The sequence below is a fragment of the Apteryx mantelli genome, chromosome Z (assembly GCF_036417845.1).
Source record: "Apteryx mantelli isolate bAptMan1 chromosome Z, bAptMan1.hap1, whole genome shotgun sequence".
In the NCBI taxonomy this organism is placed as follows: domain Eukaryota; kingdom Metazoa; phylum Chordata; class Aves; order Apterygiformes; family Apterygidae; genus Apteryx; species Apteryx mantelli.
In genome coordinates this window covers 12,794,426-12,806,225 of record NC_090020.1, presented here as the reverse complement: position 1 = coordinate 12,806,225, position 11,800 = coordinate 12,794,426, and the positions used below count along the sequence as shown (strand labels likewise).

The 11,800-nt window shown below is 44.0% G+C and overlaps 1 protein-coding gene across 1 annotated transcript in view; it reads left to right on the top strand.

The window, feature by feature from the left end:
* The first annotated feature begins 1,745 nt into the window (after positions 1-1,745).
* ABCA1 (ATP binding cassette subfamily A member 1) overlaps positions 1,746-11,800 on the top strand; it is a 98,717-nt gene continuing 88,662 nt past the window's right edge. The window contains exon 1 of the mRNA XM_067316549.1: positions 1,746-1,817. The gene's annotated coding sequence lies outside the window, so the exon portion shown is untranslated. The remainder of the gene's footprint in view (positions 1,818-11,800) is intronic.

The following is an 11,800-nucleotide window of genomic DNA, read 5'->3' as shown; positions in this document are numbered from 1 at the left end:
CCGCCCAAATATAAATACGGTCAGTGTAGGAGACTCCGATACTTGAGTCTATTCCTGGCTTGGCTATACACTTGCTGTGTGTACAGACTAGTCACCGGACCTTGCCGTGGCCCCTTCTCTTGTCATCCTTTTCATGTCGCGTCCATTTGCCAGGGCTTGTCTGTCAGTGACCTGATGCCACTGTCAAGCAACCAAAAAAATGGAAAAGCTGAAAAATGTCATCCACTGATGCACAAGAATGGGTCTCACCATCTTACGGGTATTTTAGCAGCACAAACTGAATTAAATACTCTATTTGTTTCTTATGAACAGCTGTATATTGATTACTTTTTTGGAAGATGATATTCAAATGCTTTAACAGTTGACACAGATACTCATTTCCAGAATTAAAAAAAAAATCCTTCCGCTGATATTGTTTAAAAAACCACTTTCCTTAGACAGAGGAATCCGGTTTAAGAAGACACTGTTAGCAGTGTCTGCTCTTTGGTATTCACTTAGCAGTTGTTGTCATTGATGTCAGGCCACTACATCTATGCTGAAATTATTTATTTTACAGTTGAGAATTATGATCCGATAAATGTTTGAAAATGTGTAAAGACTGGAAGTTATGGTATATGGTGAAAACAAACCCAGCTGCATTTATACATTACAGACCCAACTTCCATTTCAGATTTACGAACAGATGAATGTACAACCCAAATGAGTCCATTTAAGAGAATGGAGTTAAGCAGTGGCTGCACTGGGGAAACTGAGACTGGAACCTGGATCTTTGTGTTTCGTCTAGCCCTGAGCCCCTCCAGGAGGTGGTGACAGGGGAAGGAGCTTGGGTCGCTGCTGAAATAAATGTTTCAGCTGTTATTCAGTGCAGAAGGGTGTGCATTTCTAATCTGGATATTTGCTGCTGTCTCTGAGACACCAGTGGATAATTTTATTTCAAATTGCAATCACTCTGAGCTCTTTGGAGTTTGCTTTCAGGTATTTGTATTTCTTTGCTTCCCAAGGAAATACAATGGTGATGGGCTGAGAATTGAAATAGAAGTCGGGAAACTCAAAGGTATAATTCCCTCGGTAATCATTTATCATCCAGATTGCTCATATTAAGGCAAAGCACTAATAGCATGCACAGTAACATCACGGACTTTACTGCAGATGAGCAATGGTGGTGCATTATATCTGTGGTGGGAAATGTAACTTAAGAGTTGCCTGGTATTTGTACATTACACGTTTTGGTTCATACAGCATTTTATGCGTTGCAAATGCACTGCTATGCTTTCACAGATTGCACTGCAGTTGCCATGCACGAAGCAAAGGTTTCCGAAAGGGGATATGTGAAGGGTGATGCCTTCCTAGGGGAGCAGCCCGTGCGGGGTGACAACGGACTGCGACACCCTTGACCCGTCTGAGAGGATTTAATAACTGCCAAGCTCAATAACACAAGCCATTTCTCAGGCAGAGAAAACAATGCCAGCGGGTGCATTATATCTTGCACGTGGAGCAAACCCAGCGGGGCACTGTGAACCTTTGAAAATAAGTTGCGATTTCTAAAAAAAAAAAAAAAAAGAAAGAGAAAGAAAGAAAAAGTTAGCGAGCGGCCGGGGGCGCGGGGCGGCGCGGCCGGGAAGGGGCGGGCGCCGCCGCCCCGCGACGCCCTATAAGAGGCGCTGCGGGCGCGGGCGGCCGCAGCGGGGCCGGCGCCGGGGCCGGCAGCGGAGCGCGCAGCGCGGTGCGGGGCGCAGCAGAGCGGCGGCAGCGCAGCGCAGCGCGGGCGGCTCCCCGTGGCGCGGAGTGCAGCGGCGGCGGCGGCGCCCGGCGCGGAGGTAGGCGGCGGCGGCGGCGGCGGCTGGGGGGCGGCCGGCGCCGGGGTCCGCTCGCCGCCGTCCCGCTCTGCTCATCCTCCGCCGGGGGAAAAAGCGAGCAAAAACTGGGGCGGGAGGGAAGGCGAAAAAAAAAAAAAACAAAAAGCCCAACAGTAAAAACAACAAGTTTCTGCGGCGCGGCTCGCTGCGCCCAGCGCCTCAGCAGCAGGGTGGTGCTGGCGTGCGCTTTCTCATTTTTTTTAAATATATATATATATATATTTTATTCTATTTCGCCTTATCTCGAGCGGAGCAAGTTGTTTGGCTCGGCGGCGCCGGCGCAGGGTGTCTCTCGCCGGCGCCGGCTGCTGCGCGCTGCCGGCAGATAACGGGACGGGACGGGACGGTTCCGCGCGGCGCGGGACTTGCGCGGGCGCCGGGGGCCGCGGCGGCTCCCGCGAGGGGCGGCCGTGGCTGCTGCCGGCCGTGGCTGCTGCCGGCCGCGCTGCTGCGTCGTAACCTCTCGCCAGCCTCTTGCAGCATCCTGCCGTTTCGTTTTGGAGGTGCGCGGCTGCCCCAAGCGCTTTGAGTGTATCGAAGGAAGGAGACTGCGGCTCTGAATTAAAACAGTATTTTTATGTCTAACTTAAAACATTAACCCCTGGCCTGCCCTCCCTCCCCCCGCCCCCCCGGTGTTGGGGTTGTTTTCTTCTTTTAGACTTCAAGGCTGTATAAATAAACTTTCTCGGGTGATCAAAGTTAATTTTCAGTGTGTTGGACTAGCCCTTACTGAAGCCAGAGAGATTCAAGCATGTGCTTACATCCATAGCTAAATCGGGTCCAAAAGAGGGGGTGAACTTGAGTATCGATATGGATTGATATATTAAAATTCAGTGAAGAGGTGGCCTTTGAAAAATGTGTCAGTGTTTGTAAAACGGAGAGCAGCCCTGTCTTGGTGATGATCCATTAACAGCAGATGGTCAAGCTTGATGTCTTAAGGCTTTTATAATTGAGCAACCTTACTGAATTTTGAAAGGAAGTTATGATAATAGACATTCAATGCAATGCTTTCTGCATTTAGCCCTTGTGGCGCATCTTTGTTTTTGAACAAGTGGAAATGAGTGCTTATGATGAGACCTCCCCAAAACATACAGATCTTTGTGTGATTCTGTGATGCCCCTGCAGGCTATTAAGCTGAACGGGTACTGCTTGTGACTGTTCACCATGTTACAGATGTAACAGATATTAATGCTGTTGGTGGCTCATTAGAAATCACTGTGTTAACTGGAATTTTAAGATATGTAAATGTGGTGCTACACAGTCTGTATCTGGTGTGCTTGGGACAGCTAAGGGCAAGAATCTGGTGCCTCCACTAATGACACGGAGCACCTTGTTTGCCCTATAATCCTACTTCAGTAGGACTGAATGTGATGAAAATTAAAAAGCAGCTCTTTCCAAGTTGTGGCTAAAAGTATTGTAACCTGGAAAACAAGAGATGTGTGATAGAATTTAAATTGAACTTTTAGAGAGATGTATTCTCAACTTTAAAAGTTAATAAATTGCTCCTTTTATGGTCGCTGCAGGCATTTTTGGGAGACATTTGCTGACCTCAGGATTGCAGGAGGTCATAATGGCTCTCTTCCAGTATTGGTATGTAATAATCAGCCCAAGCAGCCTAGCCCCAACATTCGCAATAGCTTTCCCTTAATAAATTTCTGCTGAAGTTCACTTACCCATATGATACTTGTGTGTGTGGGGAGAAACACCTCAAGTGCAGCTATGTGTAAGACTTTTGCATTTACAGAAGTCATGGCAATCTTTTGGATATCTGTTCCAAGTTTTGTCCAAATACAGCTGCATAGCAATGCAGGCAGATCTGTTGAAAGTTGCTTAATGGTCTTTCACCCAGAGAAATTGAGGCTTTCTTATAAATATGTTTGGCACAGAGAACTGCTGGCAAACCTTGTTTGTAATGCCAAATTTGTTTTCAAAAAACTTTTGTCGCTCGTTGCTATTGACATGGGCAGAGATTTGGTCCGGCACCAAATATGATAACAGCTTGTGTAGGTAGTAGTCGCTCCTGTGGACTGTTAAACTACAAAAAAAAGGAAATGCCATGAGTGGTAAAAGTACTTAAATAAAATTGAAATTTGGACTTTGTTCTAGAAATAGTCTTTTCTCCAATATTCCAATGACTGAACTTTGCCCCAGCTGTGTGAGGATAAAACAGCCCACTGTAATTCAGGAATAAACTCCAGTGACATGAGGAAAGCAGCTCTGGACCTTCCACATAGATTCTGGGCTGGAGCACGTAATGCCTCATGCGTTAATCAAATACCACGTTTTGAACTGCATATAGTGTCTTCCTGTGCCTTCACCCCTGCAAGACTGTTGTCTCACCAGTTGAGTTCACCTGACAGTTAGACCCACCAAACTAGAACAGGGGGAAGATGGGTCCTGAGCTCATCCCTCTGTGGCTGAGTGTGATCCGCTCTGCCGCTGTTTATCACATGTGTTTCGCCACACAATGGCTCAATGTTTCTTGGGGTGTGGTTTCTTCCTAACTTTAATCCGACATAATTGAAGGCCATCGCTGAAGTAATGGACCTGCCTCATTTTTCTCCCCAACTGCCCACTCTTCTTTCTCCCCGCACCTGCTCCATCCTGGGTGCTAGCGTTGGAGCTCTCTGATCCAGAGCAAGCAGTTGAAAATAACTCTCTTCTTGGTGAGTGACTTATTTATTTATTTTTTTAATGGTTCTCTGGTCAGAGTCTCCGTACAGCTTAGCGAACACTGGTACCAATGTAAAGATGATGGGAACAAGACTACCACTTTCTGTTTTAAGTAACCTTGGAGCAAGCACCCTTGGTGTTTGTGTAGGTCTCATGAGCTGGGCGACACACCAAATCCCGAAATAAGTCCAGAGGGCACAACTGACCCAGCACCAGTGCTTCTCTGTTCTCTTTTAGGGTGATCGTTCTTGATGACTCCTGCTGTGGGAGAGACTAGGACCAGAACCCACTGTTTTGTTGTGTGACATATTTTTCCTAGCTCATCAGAGGCAGCAAGGGACTGCGCACTTTCTCCAGGTCTAATGTCATATAAATTCATTCTTTTGAAGAGTGTTGCATATTTTTGCCAGCTGAGGATTCGAATTCTGAACTCTTAAGTTTTCTGTGTACTTACCCTGCACGTTTGCAGTTAGTGATATTAACAGTAATATATTAGAAATATCATTGCTGGGCTCTACTTGCAATGTTGCACAGGAGAAGGTCACCACAAAACATAAGGGATTAAAATATCACAAATTCTGTAGCTGTATATCCTAGACTTGTGTTGCACAAAAAGTCATATAGAGTAACTCAAAGGAATTACCATGATTCAAGCTACTGACTAGAGTGCTTAAAATAGCTGCCCCCCTCCCCCATTAAGACAGTTTCTCTACAAAAGGTGAGGGTGAAGCTAAACCTGTTGTTTTTATCATTTGTTGCTGGACAAAAACACGTGAGCTTGCCCCCGAGTGCTGAGAGCGAGATGGAGTAGGATGGAAAACTGTTGCTGCAGCTTTCCTGACATGACAGACTGACACTGTGGGGAAAAACAGGAGCATTCAGAACTTTGTTTGTGTTATTAGAATAAAAGCTTGATCACAGATCAGAACAAGAATATACATCAGTTTGAATAGCGTGAATATCGATATGTAAGCAGATCTTTTTTTCTTTCTGTTATTTTCTGTAGGAGTGTTGCTTAGCAGGGTTCTGCTTAATCCAATAAGGGATTGGTTTGCGTTATGTTAACTTTATTAGGGAATGATTGGCATTACACAGGAAGAAAAATAAAGAGAGCAGAGGAGCATTTCCAAGATTGTTCTGGTTTGGGCTAGATAAGAAGGTCGTTCTTTGGGAAAGAACAAACAAAGCCGGAGCCTCTGACCACACAGTTCAGAGATCGCTCCAGAGGTCTGGCTTCTCTTTTTGTGGACAGCAGGCGAGCAACATTGTGCAGAAGATGCAGAAGTTGCCAAAACCTGTTACCGCCTTGCTCGTGTGTTTCTTTGAAAAAACCTGGAGCTTTACTACCCCATTTCCCCCTGAAAGATTGTTCCCAGGAGGAGGGAACAAAACCATGCAATTAACATCCATTAATGATCTTGATTGTTAGCTAAATAAAAGCCAAAATTCTGCCATTTGGAAAGGCGGAGAGTAGCAGTGGTCTAGGTGGCAAGTGCAGGTCTAAGAACCAACAAAACCCTGTTTCCAGCACCTGCACTCATCTGCCTTGGTGACATCATGCCTATTTCCTCTTATCTGCTTTTGCCATCATCATAATGGTGAGATCATGAAAGTTTACACTCTGCAAGGTAAAACTGAAAGTGCAGTTTTTCTCAACTGCAGCACTGTAACGTATCTTTTTGAAGATCCTTGACTCTGTTGCTAGAGTCAGCAGCCTGGTTTTGAGGCCCAGGCTTTCAGATGTGGCTTCTGCTTTTGCGGGTGAAATGCTATGCCTTCAAAAGAAACAAATAATCAAACTCTCTCACAAACCTACATTGAAAGATTTTTCCTAATGAAAACAATAGGAGTTTCTCTAGTGTCACTGGAGAAACCTGTATCTGCTTCCTACTAGCAGACTGACACCATCTCATGTATACTGATTGTTTTCAGTATTCTTCAGATCTTAATTTTTACTTGGCTTTTTTTTTTGTTCTCTTCATTGCCACATTTTCCAACGCTTTGAACTCCATTCTTGTGACATCCTCTTAATCTTCCAGATTGCTGCAGCTTTCTCTCCAGTTGTATTCTTGTACAACACCAGACATAATTGCAATCAGCTAGATTGTGGGAGCATGCTTGGAGTCCAGTGGAACAGTTTCAGTGAGCACCATTAAGGATATACTGAGCTCAACAGTAAATACATGGTTTGGATTCTATATTACTTAACAACTGGCAAATCTCTTCTCTTTACGTTTCTATCTTGGAAGCTTATTGGCCTTCCATTTGGCACTTCATGCCTCTTTTGCACCTACCTGAAGTGTTTTCCCTTCCAAGTCATTTGGTCAAAATTAAGTAGACCACAGCTCTTCACCTCTGTGCTTGATCACTTGAAATTAACAGAGCTCTGTCCTGAATCCTTCTGCATCATGAGGTGTGGCTTAGAATATGAACAGGGTTTTGTCATTCTTGTCTCTTTTAGGTCAATCCATGAATGACATTAAATGCATATATTTGCCTACTTTGCCTGTCTGTCATCATCCTTGTTGACACTAAGGACTGAAGCTTCAGCACTAGGCATGTGAGTTGCACAGCTGCAGCTGAAGAATATAAAGTGTGTGGAGCAACTGTTCCTCTGTGGATCAGGCAGAAAGGAGAAGCTTTTGCACACTTTCTGCCAGCACAGCCTGCTAGCTGTCCAGTGGCACATGTGCTGCGGCAGGTGCTCTGACTTGCTTCTTATCACGTATGCCAATTATTTTCATATTCTTCCCTGAATAACTTTAAAGATAAGGGCTTATTGAACTCTGTATCACATCCCAAGATTGGTCAGAAATTCATTCCTTTTCATAGTTGACACTCTCTGCTTTCAAAGGTACTTAGACATCTGTCTATAGCTTTAGAGGATTTCTAGTTTTCTCATCCATATAGCTAGAAGGTAGCAGTGTGGGAACAGAAGACTTGTTGGTCTGTCTGCTGCAGTCTTTCCAAGATCAAACCTTGCTCTCTGACAACCACTCGAAAATACTGCCAATGCCATTTCCTTGCATTGTGTTAGAGGCTGTTTCTTGACGTATGGTTTTCTGCATAGTTTAGACATTTTTTGGTTTCATCTGCTCTTATCTATACCTATGCCACAGCATTAATGTCAGTGCAGTTGTGTTGGCATCAACCTTAACAAACAGCTTATTCCTTATGCCAGTGAATCCCAAAAGCACCATTGGGGTGTTTTCTGTCCTATAAAGCTATGTGGTGGTTTTCTGCTTTTTTTGATGGACACATGCTGGTTCATGGCATGTTGGTCCCAGATGGCAAAAATCAAGGGGAAAAAACAGTAAAGTTTCCCTAGATGTTACAGGGTAGCCATATATCTTATACTGCAGTTTAATCTTGTGCCAGCCACAGTTTGTATCATTGTCTTCTCTCAAAATCAAAAGCAAGCTACAAAAAATGAGATGATGTAGGAGAGGACATTTCCTCAAAAAAAAAAAAAAAAAAAAAGGTGATTATGAAGCTGCAAGGCATGATAGCCTCACTCAAGAGAAGACACAAATACCCCAGTGTCAAAAGTCCAAGGTATGAAAGACTAATGTGCTGCTTTCCAGATAACTGTGGCTTCCCTGCAGGACACTCATATAAATGTGGAAGGTAACCTCCACGTCTGACTTGTCTTGAAACCTTCTCCCCCCCCACCCCAATCCTTTGTAATTGCAGTCATCTCACTGATGATAACAGCATCTCACATGCTGATTGTTTTTCAAAGATTAGGGGAAGCCCTTCATCACAGTCCGGAGATTTTCACGTATAGGGTATTAGGGTCATGCTGGCTGATGCTCCAGCCACTCTGCGGTAAGAACACAGAGCACCGGCCAGTGTACCTGTTTTAAGCCAGATCTTCGGTTGCTTTGCAAAGATACAGTGGTTAAGTGACCAGGGTGTGCTCTGCTGGGGGTGACGTTCAAGAGTACAGCTGGCTTGTCTAACTCCCTCTGAGCCCGTGGATTTCTTTTGCCGAAAGTTGATGAGGCTGATGACTTTCTTGAACGCCCCTGTTGTCTTCCTTTTCCTGGAGGCTGTTGCCAAGTAGAAAAGTACCTTTACCAATGTCAAATGCTTCACGCCTTTTCCCACTTGCAAAGATATGTCCTTAAACAGGATGTGCCATCAGCTGGAAAAAGCAGCTGAGGCTGCATAATACTGCTTTTTGCAGACTGTATACTGACTATACTACAGTTGCTCTCAGATCAAAGCCTAATGGCATGAATTGAGCTTAAATGTTGCAATTATTATTTCAGTAGGAATGTTGTATTATTCCTAAATTCCACTATAGAGAGGAGCTCATTCTTTGAAAGCAAAAAAAAAAAAAAAAAAAAACCAGCTAATATGGACTCTGGATATTTGGACATTGATTATGATAAAGCAAATCAGTTATTCAGTTAGTCTTCTAGGATAACTGGAACCTTACTTTTTTTCTATTTGTTTGTCCCCAAGAATCAACTAGATTTTTCACCTTTTTCTTTTGAGAAACAGGGACATTGAGTGTACTAAGACAGTTGAAGTGTTTAATCTGTTTCACAGCTTTCAGTGGAAGGTAGGGTCTTTTGTAAAATAGATGACTGCATTTCATCTTGAATGTTATACTTGACATTTAAGCAGCTCATCTGGCTGAAGTGAATGCCTCTCGCATGTGCCATTCTTGGGGTCAATTCAGCGATGGTGCAGGCAAACGTAACTTCTGTTTTTGCAGTTGAGCTGTGCTTGTTTTCACTAATGAACCTTCTGAGAGAGCCGGAAGTAATGAGAACCAGTTCTTGTGGTCGTTCTGGTAAGCAGATGTTTCTCCTGTGTGAGCTGGGACAGGTTTTCAAATGGCTTGTCATGCTGTGTCACAAGGTAAGCTGCTGAACACCAACAGTTTCTGAAGACGTGACTTTGTATAAATACCTGAGTAGACACTGAGTACTTTGGAAATCTTAATCCCATTTATGCTATGGAGTACTCTAACCCAGCACTGAAGTCTTTGGGAAACTATCCCTTATGGCTTATTTCTGAGTGGTAAATACAGGCCTAGCAATGCCCCAAGCACACATCTTGGAGTTCATTTTTGATGAGGGAGGCAAGCCAGAGTGTTTCTGAAGAACTTAGGGCCAGGGATTCAGGTGCTCATGATGCTAATTCTGAGCCAGGTCTTTCAAAATGATCATTCCCCTGCTGGGCTATTCATAGCTGGTCTTTCAGAAATACTCTGTGTGCAATATACTGACTTTTGAAAAATCCAGCTGCTTATTCTTAGTGCCCAAGTTAGATACCTTTGGAAGCCTCTTACAATTTTGACAATAGTTGGGATGCCAGATTTCTGCCCCTAACGTGACATTGGATGAGTTCCAACGCTTGAGACTGGAGCCTGGACCTTGCTCTGGCTTTGCGTAGTACCTAGTGTGGCAGGCGGAGCCTGATATTGGGCTCTGTTTCAAGACTAACAATTTTATTAGCAGTAGGTAAAATAGGTGTTTTCTTGTCACCCTTTGCTGAAAGGAGCAGTTCTTTTCCACCAATTGTCTCTGATCTTCTGTGAGTTTGTGCCTCCTTAGAGAACAAAGAAGTCATTTATACAATGTTCCGTAGCTATGTACATCCTGGAGGACCCTGTGAATGAGTGAGATGCAATGTGTCTCGGTTTTGTTTAGATCGGAGATTGCAGATCACTAGCGGAATTCCATGGGAACATTTAATCGGCTTCCTGATATTTTGCCACTACGCACTGAGAACTCTTACAAAACTTGACACGCTCCTCAAGGAGGGAAACTGTGAGTCAAACTGGTTGTGTATTAGCATGAAGCTAGATCTTTCTTCTAAGATGGTCTATAGCCACTTAAAAAGTGCTTCTGTCATATACAGCATTGTTATTTAGAAGGCAGACAGATGACCATGTTGCTTTTTATTAGTGAGCACCAGAGAACAAGGCCAGGACTTGTTCATTACCAAACCTAAAGCATGGTAGTCAGTGTGTATATGGTGATGTAAAGTAATAGAGAATGTTGCCAAATATTGTCACCCAAATATTTGTGGTCCTAATTAAATTCTTGCCTGCTGACCCAGCAGCTCTCCCTTAACAAAAAGGAGTCAGAGTAAACCATGTGACTTGATCTGGGTGATTTTTGAAGAGAGAAGCACTTCTTGCTGATTGCATCTTCATATGTAATAGAAAACTTGGTGTCTGATACATTTATTTGGCAAATCTGAGAGAAACGGAAGCCATGAGGGGGTTACGAAAGACTTCATTTTAGTGTCTGTGTGGCTCAGCTGATAACGATTGTGTGTCCCAGGCATCAGACTGTGGGTTCAAAGCTCAGCCTTCCACTGCTGATCATGCATTGCTCTACCTGTGATTGCCACAGAGTCTAACAGTGCTTAAACCAGGAGACAGACACGTTTGGGATCTCTTTGTTATATTCTCATCTCCACTTTTGCTTTGCTTGTGGCCTCAGGTGAGTTGCTTCAGCTCTGTGTGCTGCTAATGCTTTTCATGGCATCTTTTTGTAGCTTACTTAAGGATCTTGAGGTTAAAAAGGTGATTTTTAAAGAGCAATGTTATTTTTATTCCTAGAGAAGTATCATTTTTGGGTGGTGGTTTTCCCTCTTTTCTAGAGCTCAAGTAGATGTCATGAGTTCTTTGGCTTCTTGAAAGCTTGTTAGAGATGTGAATGTTCAAAGTTTGCTCCCGGTAGTTTAGCAGGCTTTGCATGAGTTGTTTTGACCATGGAATGGCCACTTACTCTTGGTTTTTTTATGCACTGGCTTTTCTGCTCTAGTTAGATCTCTTGCAAGCAGGATAAATAATGGTTTGTGTTTGTCCTCAGCTGCTCTTTATCTAGCCTAATCTCAACAGAATTGGGACTAAAGCTGTTTTTCCACCTCCCTTAGTCTCACTGAAGTTGTGTAGATACACAGGCCTTTTCCCTTTCAGGGTATTGTGGTGAAGCTTTCCTCCTCCCACTCGTGCCTTAAGAACTTCTTGATGTGTCCTCCCATCAGGTATTGCACAGAGAGGATGTAGTTGTGCAGGAGTAAGTCTTTGTTGCAGGTACTATGCTGGAGGAAGCCAGAAGCTGAGGTTTGGGTGTTCTGCAGAGAAGTGGCCAAGACACTAGACCCTGATATGAGGGATCTGCAACTCTTGACTTAGTTATCTGCACCTCTGTTCCCCAGATGCTCAGCCAGGCTAATAATTTGCTGATGGCTGGTTTTGTGTGAGTCATTGTCAATTCTTGAGGCAGGGACTGTCTCCTGCC